The sequence below is a fragment of the Pyrgilauda ruficollis genome, unplaced genomic scaffold (assembly GCF_017590135.1).
Source record: "Pyrgilauda ruficollis isolate IOZ18807 unplaced genomic scaffold, ASM1759013v1 scaffold34, whole genome shotgun sequence".
Lineage (NCBI taxonomy): Eukaryota > Metazoa > Chordata > Aves > Passeriformes > Passeridae > Pyrgilauda > Pyrgilauda ruficollis.
Window position 1 is genome coordinate 3,680,659 of NW_024524822.1, and position 13,437 is coordinate 3,694,095.

Below are 13,437 nucleotides of genomic sequence, written 5' to 3' on the forward strand. Positions count from 1 at the left end.
GCTGAACCTGGAGCCAGGATGGGTGTGCTCCCAGCCCCCAACAGAGCAAGGCAGAGAGATGGAAGATATTGTTTTTCAGGTGGAATAGCTTCCAAAACGCTACATTTGCAGTCAAAGTGCTGTTTGGAATGCATATGAACCACTGCCTGCAGCAATCAGAAACAAAGCCATTAAAGTTTAGATAGCAGTGTTTTTATTTTTAACCAAATGAGTCAGTCTCCCCTCCAGCTCTGAGCAGGAGAGGGGGAGAAAGTTGGGCAGGAGTTCAGAAACCCTTAACCCCACTGGGACCCTGCTGCAGGGAAGGTTCAAACAGTCTGCTCTGTTTAATTTCACCCAGAAAAAAAATATTTCAGCTGAATTCTTGGTGGTGCCTTGGCAGGGTGGAAATTTTGTTTGCTTTCCTGGATTATAATTTTAAAAATAGTTTCAGGACACCTAATGGATCTCCCTTCCCTCTCCACATCCAGAAGACCTCATGTTGCCTTTCCTTCTGCATCCCAGGCTGGGATAGGTGAGGACCAAGGTGTTTCCCAGTCTGGAAGGTGGGTTTGGGATACTGCAGGCTTCCCTTTGAAATTCCCTGTTAATAAGAACGTGCTGAGGGAAGAGGATGGCCCAGGGAGGCAGCCTGCTGCGGTGCTGTGTGTCTCTGGTGCCTGTGTGAGTGAGGTGGGTGCACTCCCTGCCAGACCAAGGCCAGGCTGCTGCTCCTTGCTGAGCACGTCCAGCACCAGGCACCAACTGCATTTCAACAAGAACATGGTCCTGACTGCTCCTCCAGCAGTTTCTCTCTGTTTCTCCAGACTGTTTCCAAGGTTCCTATCCCTGTAGCATCTCTAAGAAGATGTATCCAGCTGTTAAAAAATGCCTGTGCTCCTGCTGTCATCCTGAGCTGCTGCAGGAGGCTCAGCCCTGCAGCCCCACACACCTCAGCACATCCTTAATTTAAACCTCAGACCCCTGTGCTGAACTGGGCAGTGAGTGCTCAGCCACTTGCAGGAGAAAAACCCCAAATCCATGGAAAATTACAAAATTACATTCCTGCCTCTATTTATTGGTTTTCCATGCCATATGGAAATTTATGTAAATACACAAATGAGAAAGAAGCCCTGAAGCTCTGGTGAGTTTGCCAATGAGCCACCAGTGCTCCAGATATTGGCCATTGTTGATGCTTTAGGAGATCAGAGAGAGAGAAACGAATTCTGGCTCCAAGAGTTGTCCAGAGACATGGTTTCTTTTCTTTTTTTTCCAACATGATACCTGCTGTTCTCCTGAAAAGCCATTCCATCCTCCCCCAGCTGCTCCAGTGAGCCATGGCCGTTCAGCCCCATCCCAGCCAGGCTCAGAGAACCAGGCTGCTCATGTGCCTTTGGATGCAGAGCAGGTTTTTTGGCAGGCAAATTCTGTTTACCAAATTCTGCATGTGAGGGGTGTGAATTGGTAGAGGAGCAGTTCATGGCAACGTTAAAACTCAAGGGATGTGCCCATTCCAGCCCACTGATGGGGGGTTGAGGCTCCTCCACTCCTCACAGGAATAAGGCTTGATCCCACATGGGCTTCTCCAATGCTTTTCTGGTTTTTTTTTGTTGTTTTTTTTTTTTTTTTGCAGTTTTTTTTTTTTTTGTTGTTGTTTTTTAATTTTTTTGAGGGTTTTTTTGCAGGTTTTTTTTTTTTCAAGTTGTGGGGTGATGAAAGCTGTTCCATTTTGGTTCCCACACCTTAGGAAACAGGAAAAAACCATCAGCTAGGTATCATTATCTGAGCTTAGCTGGACCAAAGGTTCATATCCAAAGTGTGAGCTTTGTGTAGCTTTTTATACACATAAATACATTTACATGTCTATTAAAAATGTGTATCTGGTTATATATGTGACTAATTTGTGTATATCAGTTTTGAAAAGTGGTTCACTTATAGAATCACATCTTCCTCTCATTTTCCTTGCTTTTTGTGAGAGTCAGCAGTCTTTTTTTACAGGATGAGGCTTGTTTTTATTATTATTTCTTGACTCAGCTTGGGAGGAAAGCTGGGATCTGCAGAAGACAGGGAAAAGTCTGAGCAAAGTCTTCCTAGTTAAAAAAAGAAAAAAAAGAAAAAAAAAAGAAAAAAAGACAAGCTTTTTCTATGAATTAAAGCTGGAGAAACACCTCTCAACTATACAATTTCCCTGCTTGCTATTAATTAAGTTCAAGTTCAAATATTTTTGGCATAAACATTAACATTTGTGCTTCGAACGTGTATAATGCTTCATATGCTCTAGATGCTGTTACTGTTTCAAAAGATTTATGTCTTGAGTAAATTATGATTTGGGTAATTGCATTCTGTCCACACCAAATCCATCCTGCAGCTCCACCGGAGTGTGGAATCCACCTTCCCTGCCGGGCCTGCCCCGCTCCGTGGTGCTGCCACGTGCCATTAAACACCTGCTGCCTGCTCCCTGCGGGACAGGGGATGTGTTTCAGGGGTGGCTCAGGGCTGCTGAGGTGACACCACTCAACAGAGGTCTGCAGTGCATGGAGTAGTTGGAAATGGATTTGCTTTTCCATCATGCTCACAGTTCCGTGTTGGGCTGGGCAAGGAGTACATAAGAAGCTCCAGATTTTGTGTGACCAATGTTTGGCTCCTCACCAGCCTCTGCCATGCCTGGGCTGGAGAACAAACACATTCTCAGGCTGGTGGGTGCTCTCTGGGAAGATGAAGGGAGTCCCACCTTGGTGGTGCCTTCCCATGATGGTTTGAATAGATGCTGATATTAACAGGGGACTCAGACTCTCATGATATTTCTCTTCAAGCTGCCCCTCCCTGCCCATTACACTTTGCAGTTTTGGCAGAAAAAGCCAAGCTGGCCATGTTGTGCTGGCCCAGATCTGGGCTGTGCTGTGGCCAAGCCTTCCCTGTGTTCCACTGGTGAGCTCTGTGACTGTGGGTGCATGGAAATCCATGGGCACATCATCCCTGCAGGAGCACAGGGAAATGAGAGCAGGGCCTTGTGGTAGAGGATGGAAATGGCTCTGAAATGTGGGCCATATCAAGTTATGGAGCTCAATTCTTTGGTGGAATTTCTTCAGTGGAAACAGCCCTGAACCCTTAAAAAAATTTTGAGTTGAGCATGTAAAGTCACTTTTCACTTGCTTCAGGCTTCTCTTAGCTCTGCAGTGGGCATTGGCTCAGACACAGACAAAGCAATGAACACCACAGCTCTGTCTGAAGGGTCCCCTGAAGTGCCTGCAAAAACTGGTGCATTTGGAGTAAAAAAAAGACAGAAAAGCTTCCATCAAGACAGATTTCCTTGCCTGGTGTAATTTCACTTGTGGTATGAATGGAAACAGCAAGTTCCCACTTCAGTCAACAGCTCTTGGGAGGGATCTGATGCTCAGCAAATGCTGAGGCTCCTTCAGCTCCTCCAGGGTTTCAGCAGAAACATCGGGTGTTGCTCAGTGCTGTGAGCCCCCAGCTCTCTCAAACACAGAGGGAAAAGGAAGGAGCACAGTGATGTGTTTGCCTTTTAGCTCTGAGTAGGACAGGAGCAGGAGCAGGCAAATGGAATTTCAATTTCTTTTTTTTTTTTCCATCTTTATCACAGTCACTTGGGTCCAGAGCTGCAGCTGTAAGAGGAGAGACATGATTCTGTTGATAAAAGCAGGAGAATCAGCCTTCAAGGGCTCTCCAGTGGGCTGGGACTAACGTGAGTCATCAGTCATGGTGGTGCTGGGAGTATTAACACACTTTTGGCTAACATTTGCCAGCACAAATGCAAAGTAGAATGAGTCTGACAAATCCAGAGTCACCCAGCCTCCTGTGCTCCAGGGAGTTACCAGAATGCAGAACTCAGAGCTTCTGCTGGGGCACATGTTGTGTTCATCCTCAGAGTATGTGCAGCTCAGGATGTCCTGTGCACAGCTGGTTCTCCAGGCAGGACTTCTTTTGCAGAGCTTGTTGCATCACAGTCGTGGGCATTTTCGGATCATTTTCCATATTTTTCATCTTGGTGTGGCTGTCACTTCCAATGGGCCTATGGATACATGGATGCAATGGCCACGGTGCATTCACCAGGGAGCTGGGCAGTGCAGATGTGAAAGGGCTGAAGTGTCCAGATGTGCAGGACTCATTGATCTCTGCTGTAGAGGTCATCTGTGTGTTTGGAATTCTGTTGTTGTTACTCCAAGCAGTGAGTTTGAGCAGACAAAAATAAGTCCATAAACTCACCCCAGATCAAGTTCTCAGGTGGAGAAAGAAAATACCTTTTACCATTCTCAAATGTACAATACAGGTTGCCCAGAGAAATTGTGGATTTTCCATTCCTAGAAGTGTTCAAGGAAGGCCAGTTGGATCTCTGAGCAACCTGGTCTAGCAGAAGGTGTCCCTGCTCATGGTGGAGGGCTTGGAACCAGATGATCTTTAGGTCCCTTCCAACCCAAACTACTGTGGGATTCTGGGATTCTCTAGAATGAGCCTGTCTTGGGCAGATTATGTCTCCCCAGTGTATTGGGGGATGCTGTTGAACACCTATGGCACCAGGAAGAACTAAAATAAATGTGGACAACAGAAACACTGAGAAGCTTCCTCTGCTGAAAGCTGGCTTTTCAGTCCTTGGGAATTACTGTTTTTCCTGGTAAGTTCAGCAGTTTTTGAGGGTAGGAAACGTGACCTCGCTGTACTAACAGAAATTTGCTATTTTATACGTTACTGCCAGCATGGATCTTAATCAACCAGAAAAACTCAAAATGACAAACAAACAAGAGACAGCTTTGCTATCTGAGGTTCATTAGCTCCTAGCGACCTTTCAAATCCGCAAGAAACCAAAGAGAAACGTTCAGAAAACGGGAGGGCTTTCAAGGCATTTTGCCAGTAATTTCCACTTATTCCCCAGCTCCTACTCAATAATGAATGGCATTTCTTGATTGTTTTCCCAAGATTTGCTTTTATCTGAGCAAATGTGGACTGCAACTTTGACCCACACCATACGAGGATGGAAGGCAGTCTCCCTAGAGGACTGGCACACACGTTGTATCTTGCAAAGTTATTTGAAGCTGACTTTCAAGGGCATCATTGTCTCCATCTGGGAGGCTGCAAATGTGAGCAAAGGGCAGTCTGGCTCATGCTTGGCACAAGCACACACCAGGGAGCCATCAGCACTCTGTGCTGCAGAGGTTACGTGTGGGTTCATGAGGAGGCAGTGTGGACCTGGGCTCTGGAATGAATCCAGCACTGGGAAAAGAAAGAAACATAAGAGCTGAATGTGGATGATGCATTCTTTGGGGTGCCCCTGGGCCATGTGAACAGACAGCAGAGCAGAGAGCATCATTTCATGGATCCAGTTTCAGGGTGCTCCTCCATGGCAGGCTCCCAGGGCCAGCTCCTCAGCAGGGATGAACAGACCCCACTTTTGGTCTACCTCAGTTTACCCCTCTGCACCTGTAGTGGCAGCTTGCCTTCCTGGGGGATTTTGAACTGGTGGGCTTTCTTGCCTAGCAGAGGCAGCAGATGAATTCCTTCATGTCTCGTAGAATAGTTTGGGTTGGAAGGGATCTTAAGTGTAATCTCATTCTGATGTCACTGATATGGGCAGGGACACCTTCCAGAATCCCAGGGTGCTCCAGGCCCCATCCAGCTTGGCCCTGGACACTTCCAGGGATCCAGGGGCAGCCACAGCTTCTCTGGGCAGCCTGTGCTAGGGCCTCCCCACCCTCACAGGGAAGGCTATTTTCCTAATATCCAACCTAAACCTACCCTCTGCCAGTTTGAAGCCATCTCCCTTTGTCCTGTAACCCCAGACCCTTGTAAGTAGTCCTTCTGTGTTTCTTGCAGGCTCCCTTTTGGCCCTAGAGGGCCACAATTAGGTCACTCCAAAAGTTCTTTTCTCCTGGCTGAACAATCCCAATTCTCTCAGCCTTTCATGAGGCACAGAATCTGTCCTCTCACCAGTCCTTCATCTTGAGACCTTGTCACCTTGTCCAAGTAGAGCGATGACAAGAGCATCATTGCTGGGGTGAAAAGAAGAGGACTGTTTTAACTATAAATAAAACCACTTGAGGCCATGTTGTATCTTCTCAGAAAGTGCTGCTCTGCTGGGACCACAGCTGAAGAACGACTGAGTATAGATGGAGAACAGAGAGAGGCAGACAAAGCGTCAGCAGGAGATGAAATGTTCAGAGTAGGCAGAATAAGGGGGCCCTGAGGGCATCTCTGGAAGATGTTTTCTGTGGTTTACTGACATGTTTTGATGGGGGAAAAAAAGGATTTTTCAAAGAAGAGACATAAGATGTCACACATGTATTTACAAGACTGCAGTCCACCCTGACAACCTCTGTGAACTCCGTGTCACCAAGAAAGAAGTTGAAGAACTTCTGAAAAGAGATGAAAACTAAGAGATGAAAACACAGGCTAGAGGATGGAAACTCCCTTTCCTCCTGTCAATATAAAGCTTGTGCTGGGACCTGGTCCTTTCAGCCTGAATGCAGCCCCCACCAAGATCCCTGGGAGTTATGAGATCCAGCAGGACTGGGATCCAGTTTCAGCCAGGCCACTGGCAGCGTGGAGGAGCAGCAATGAAGAGTGATGAAGCCAGAGAAGGTCTACATCACACAGGAGCAGCTGGGCAGGATAATTTGCCATCTGTGCTGAGTGGTTTCACCCCAGTGCTGCCGGTCACACCAGAGACACCTCTTATTTATTGTGGGGAGGGGAGGCAGGGGAGGGCAAGAAACCATCTGTGGTCTGTTGCCCAAAGGCAAGCCTCACCATGGGCTCCTGATCTTCCATTTTTACCAATCCTTTTCAATCCTTCACGACAGCCACATGCCATGTTCCAATGGGATCCTACTGCAGATAATTTACTTATCATTGAATGGATATTTTACCTCATCAAATGACCAAGACAATTGTTACTCAACAAGAAATATTTGCACAGCTCATTATTAAGGCACGACAGAGATTACAAAAGTTGTCAGGTTGTGATTTTGAACAAATTTGTGTACCTATAACTACTGGTTTGCAGGATGTGGCCTTGGAGGGTCACACCCAGAGGGGGCTGAGCTAGACAGCACCTGGCATTTATCTGGCACCTGTGAGAGCAACAGGGGTGCTGAGAGCAGCTGTGGAAGCACATGGCTCAGGCTGTGAGGGGACAGCAGGGACAGGCTGGTGGTGTCAGGGATTGAAAAGGACAGGGAGTGCTGACTGTGCTTTGTTTCTACAGCCAGAGCACCAGGGTTCTCAACCTGGGGGTCTCCCAGCCTGCCTGCCCTGCTGCCACATGGATTGGGATATGCAGTAGTTTTGGTTTTCCACCTGTGGAAAGTGGGAGGTGATAGTTTTGGGTCTAAGAACAGAAGGTAAAGGTTGGCTGAAAGGTGTGCAGGGGCTGGAGAGGAAAAGGGACACACTTTAAAGTCACCTGTAAATTCATATGGGAAGCCCTAATAGGTTTTAATTTCTTTAATTCCAGGTCCACTGTTCAGTGCCTCTCCTCACTCCCCTCCCAGCCTGGAAGACTGGTGAGCAGAGGATCTTCTGAGCAGAGGTTAATGCACTGCAGTGCTGGGGGCAGCATCCTTGACAGGATGAGCCCCCTTTGACTCCCAAATTTCTGACAGCACTACAGCCCTATAAGAAACCAAGGGGAAAACAAAGAAATGTTGATAGGCTTCTCTGGACGTGGGTTGTTAATTCAAATCTGGCTGAAGGCCATTAGTGTTTTCACACTATTACCTTCTAATGGCTTCTTGCTCTTGGCTCGGCTCTTCCTTGGCAAGTCACAGCTGTGAGCTTTGCTAGCTGTAGGCTCCCAGTTAGCCTCTTGCTGGGAATCTCACTCAAGATTATGACTTGTGTCCATGTTAGGAAAATAGCCTGTGTGTAGCAGCTGCTGTCAGACCCTGCTCCTTCCAGCACTCCCTCAACAGGTGTGAGGAGCTGTTTTCCTGCCTCCATGGGTGGATCAGCTGTTCCAACAGAAGGTGCACTTGTAATCCATCCCCCCTCGCTGTGCTGCCAGGGTCACACGGAGCTGCTGCTGAACCCGAGGCAGCTTTTGCTGAGGGAGCTGCATCTTTTATCTCGGCTCTGGAGACTCCCAGGGCAATCCATTGGAGCTCCACGCAGAGCTGCAGTTTTGCCTCTGGGTTTCATCCCTGAGCCTGTGCTCTCCCCTCAGGAGCTGCTGAGGGAGCTGGCATGACACAGCTATGTGAGATATCTTCTGCAAAGTGTGACTCCTTCCCATGGTGCAGCAGAAGAAGGCTTCACACTCTCTAGTCCGTGATTTTTTCATCCTCGTCCATCAAGACCGATTTTTTTTTCTTTTTTTTCCCCAACATTTATACTCCAGGAAAACAGCAGGAAAATCCCATGGTTTCTTACACCAGAGGTCAAACCAGGTCATCCCTTTGGCCTTAGAATCTATATTTCCAGGAGAAGAACACATCAAAGAGCTGTGTAGGGCAGTATGGCCTTACTGTTTCCAGGGCCAGATCCCTGAGAATCAATAATCTCCAGTGTTTACCCAGCTTCTCCTCTGGGATTCAGGAGGAGCTGTTGGGCAGGTGGATTAAGAATCAGCCCTACTGTCTCTTTTCCATGCTTATTCTGAGGATGACACAGGAGACTTCAACGTGCAGGTCCAGCTGATGGGTGTGAAATTAATTTAAAATTCAAAAACTAAATTGGGGAGAAAAAAAAAAAAGGCCTCTAAGAGTTCCATGGAAAATCAATTACCCAGCACAGGAAGGTGATGATGAGAACACTGCTCCACAAAATAAGCAAAATTCCCTGCAATTCTAATCTCTTCTTCCTGCAATTTCCCTCCCATCCCTTGTGATGCTTTAAGAGATGGATGGCTTTCTTTCTCTAGTTTTAGATATGCTTATTGGGGCTGGAGGGTGGAGAGACCAAGAGAGAAAAGACTGTTCCAAAAAATGTAATTAAGGTAATATTACGATGTGAATTACATATTACATTTTGTTTAGAGCTATTATTGGCTGGAATGGCTCTGAAATTGAATTGTGCTGCAGATTCCTCACTGATTTTACCCACACTCACTCACGGGCAGGGATTGCATTAGACCTGGGGAAGAGGAAAGTGGGGATGGAGGAGGGGATCCAGCTGTAAGGAGGGCTCTGGAAGTCATTTCTTCCCATGCAGAATCTTTCATCAGACACACAAAGAACCACACTAAAAATGACTCTACACCCAACAAGCCAAACTGAGTCAATGTGTTCACCATGAACTGGTATTTGGGACAGTGAGGATGTCTCACTGACCTTACTCAGATCTTCTCTGCCAAACTGCTCACTTGTGCTGGAGGGGCTCAAGGGGCATTTGCTCACCACAGACTGTCTGAGGAAGGCAGAAGTGTTGTACAGCCACTAAAAGCTCTGACTTTCCCCTGCTTTCACTCAGGGCTGCTCTGAGATGGGTTTAATTGAGCACACAGCTCATCAATCTCATCTCTGCTCACTCCCACACCCTGAGGTCCCTCTGGAGCCAGGGACGGGCCAAGGGGTAACAGCATCCCCACCCAAGGGGTGCAGTGAGAAGGGGAGTGTGAGAATTTCACTGCATGAGCAGCAGGACAGAAGATCCCAGGTTTCCTGTGCTGCTGCTGATTGTGGCCTCCCCAGTGCCTGATAAAGCTCCTATCTCTTTCCTCCAGTTGGGCACCTATTTCTTATGCAACCTGTAGGAATGTGATAGCTTTGCATTAGCTCCTCTTAAATTGCTTGACACCGGCATTCAGGTTCAGAAATTATGAGGAAGGGAGGGATGAGAGAGAGAGAGAAACACCCTGACAGCACAGCCACAGTAATTCAGAAAATGAAAAAATTATGAGATGCTGCTGTGCAAGAAAGAGCCACAGCTGAGGGGTGGGGAAAGGCAGGTGAGAGGACACAAAGCTGTTGTGTGCTAACATTGGTGTCCTCGTTCTGCAATTCTTTGTTCCAGCATTCAGGTTTTTGTGTCTTTGTTCCCTTTTGCACTGAGGCATTGTCCTCTCCCATGCTGCCCTCTCAGTTTCTCTGCTTTGGTGTCTCAGTTTTGAGAGACGAGGATGCTGCTCGTGGGGGGAGAAGTTTGCTGTGTGATCTGATGTGCTGGTGTGGTTTTGGCAGCTGACAGCTGTGTCCCGGGAGGGCTGTGCCAGGGAGAGGCTTTAGATGAGCTGCAAAGGCTGAGAAGGGAACTGTTTCTTACCTGTTCCTTCCTTAAACCATCTCCCATCTGAATAAAGTGGGGGAATTAGGAGGGGATTATCCACCAGCAGGAGAGGTGTAATTCATTTCTGCCACTGTCCATGTGTCAGGTTTGATTTTAATTTCAGATAATGTCAAAGCCAGATTAAAGCCCTATCATCTAGGTAGGAAAGGAGACCCATCCTTCCCCCTCACCTCCCTGTGCTACCAGGACAGGGGGTGCCATCCCTCCATCCCTTCCTTCAAGAACTCTTGGGTCAGGGCATGCCACAAAGGCTCCTGCATGGGAGGCTGTACTCCCTTCCTCAGCTTCTCCCACATCCTGTCCCTGGACACCAGAGAGCCCTGACCCTCCAGAAATGATGCTTGTGTGGTGTCAAGGTGTTTTATCTAGGGACAGGGAAAGGGATCTGGGAGGCAGAGATGTAGTGCCAGCCGTGGACACTGGGAAAATAAGGTTCTGGTGTAGAAGAGTGTGAGAAAAGCCATGAGAGATGAGGAATGACTGGGTCAAGCACGAGAGAATAAAGTGAAAACAGCATTTGTAGAGCTCCCTGTTGTGCCTGGCTGTTCCCCAGTGTCCTTCCAGAGGTGCCTGCAGAGCAAGAAAGGGTTATTGGTTTCAGAGGTTTATTCCTGGCTGTGCCAGAGACATAGAGAGACTAGGAACACTTAGAACGGCATCATGAGATGAAAAAGACCCCTAAATTAGACACCTCTCTCTGTACTTGACAGCTAATGAGAAGCAGTGTGCACGCAGGGTGTTTTACCTTTCTGGGAAGTCATTCTTTGGTGGTTTAATGTTATTCCTCCCTCAGCCTCTCCCTTGTGCAAGCTGGGTCAGAGTCAGCTCTGCTGAGCTCCAGGAGCCTGCTCCAACTCCTGCTCCTGCTACCTGTGGCTCTCCAGGTTTGCAGGTTTGAGTCCTGCAGAAATGGAGCCTTTTGGCTGGTGTAAGGATGTTTTTAACTGCTTTGAGATCGTTGTCTGGAAGGAGTGGATGTGGCTGCTTATACCTTCCCTGAGTGAATGCAGACACGCAATTCCTGCTTCTGCTCATGCAACATTTAAAGCCAAGTGCTTCTGACAAACAGGAGGGAAGATAGACTTTATTAAAAATAAAAATAAAATCTCTTGAGATCTGATCAGACACTGATAACTCTTCCTGGGCTTTGCTAGTATTTTGTTCTGTTTCTTGGCTATCACAGGTGGCAGCAGCGAAGAAATGCTGCTCTGATATTGATATAACAATCCTCTGTGTGCAGGTGGAGGGGTGATTTTGATGTTTATCAAGACAATTAATGTGCTACTGCACTCTTTTTATTACAACTGTATTGAATCCAACACAGAGTCCATCCAAACAACTGACTGGGCCTTCCCAGTGAAAAAAAAAATTAAAAATGTTATTATTTTGAAAAATTATTAAAAAAATAGTGAATATAAAGGAATGGCCTTGATGCTTAATGTGCTTCTTCATCCTTGTTTGCTCTCTCCATCCTTCCCCAGCTGAAATTCAGCAGCTGTTCCCATCTGTGCCACGTGTGCCAGCACAGCCCCAGCCTGGAGCAGGACACTGCCTTGGGGGAAGGTAATCATAACCTCATCATCTTGGTTTTACAAAATTCAGGTTTCAGAAAATGCAAATAATTTTTGTTTTGCTGCATTCTACCACATCTGCAGTGAGCTGTGACCCCAAAATCCTGTGCTTGGGAAAAGGCCACTTTGCTTTTCCAAAGTACCAGTTTGGACTGTGGATTGCATGCCACCTTTTGGCCACAACAACAATCCATGGAGCAACTCCCATGTCCTACACAGTCACATGGGGGTTCAAAAAGCAAAGAGAGTGGCGTGAATAAAATTAAATTTGGTTCATCTGGCCCAGCTAATGTGAGATTTGCATGCCTCACTGCAGGATCACAAAGAAACCTGAATCCTGCTCAATTTTTTTTCCAATAATTAATCATGTTTTGCCCACAAGCACCAGCAAAACCACGTGTACATCTGCCTAACTGTGACTTGCCTGGCTGTTGCATGTCCCAGAGCAATGGGAGAAGGGAACACCATGGATGGAGGATGTGGCTTGGTGGATTGTTCCTGAAGAAGATAAATTCTATGCCTCAGAGCTCTGCATAAATCCAAGATTTGGAGGATTAGCAGGTGCTGGAGAGACCTAAAGCCTAGGTTTGGAAACAGCTGGTGGTGGCTGTTTGGATGCTTCTCAGTGCTGGTGAGAACCTGGGTGTGCTTCAGGCTGGCACTGCCTATCTTTCCATTGGGGTGAGAGCTCCAGGTTCCCCCCAAATCTCTACAAGGCCTTTGGTACCATGCTGAGAGTGCAGGCAGTAAACGAATTGACACCACCACACACCCAGTGCCACTAGACTCTGTTTTGGGGCACATCCCTCCCAGCTAGGGTCTGTGAGCTGGCACTGCTGGGTGAAATGTCCAGCAAAGGCTCGGCCACAGCTGGTGAAATGTCTGGGATGCACAGCTTGGCCAGTGAGAAGGGCCTGATGCTAATTGAGTTAGTCCAGGGATGAGCAAAAACCTGTCACGAGCCAACAGATCTGATTTGTGTTTGAAAAAATCCCTGGTGTGCCATAAATCTGTCAGCTTTCAGGGAGACAAAACAAAACCCAATAATCCCCCTGGTCCGATTTAAACCCAGCCTTGTCTCTCAAACAAAACCTTCCTGTCTCGCAGCCACGGGGGATGGGGGAAACTGAGGCACAGCCAATCATCAGCCTCCACCCCTGCCCTCCCAAGTTATTATCTTGCAGGGCTGTGAGAGCAGAGGTACACAGAGGAGCACTGGGAAATGTTCCTATTGATCGGAAATGAATAATTATCACCAGCTCCCTGTTCCAGGGCCTCGCGGTGAGCGGAAGAGCGGAAGCACTAAGCAGGATTAATAACTACTTTTCATTACTTTTAATGCAAACTATTGATTTTAAAGTGTTGTAGGGTATGACAGTTTATTACAATAAGACAATAAAACAGACTATATGAAATAATTGAGAATAATCTCTTCCCTTTTCCTGCACGACACAAGGACATTATGTTCCGTGCATGTGGAGACATTTATGGCAAACTCTATCCAGCAATGGCAGCTTAAGCACTCTATAAAACAGCACTTTGGAGCTGGAGTATTATAAATAATAGGCAATAAAACTGGTAAATGGGGCTTTAATTTGATTCCATTATGTCACGGAATGACAGGAAGGAGGGGGCAGAGCAGGGAGGGGAG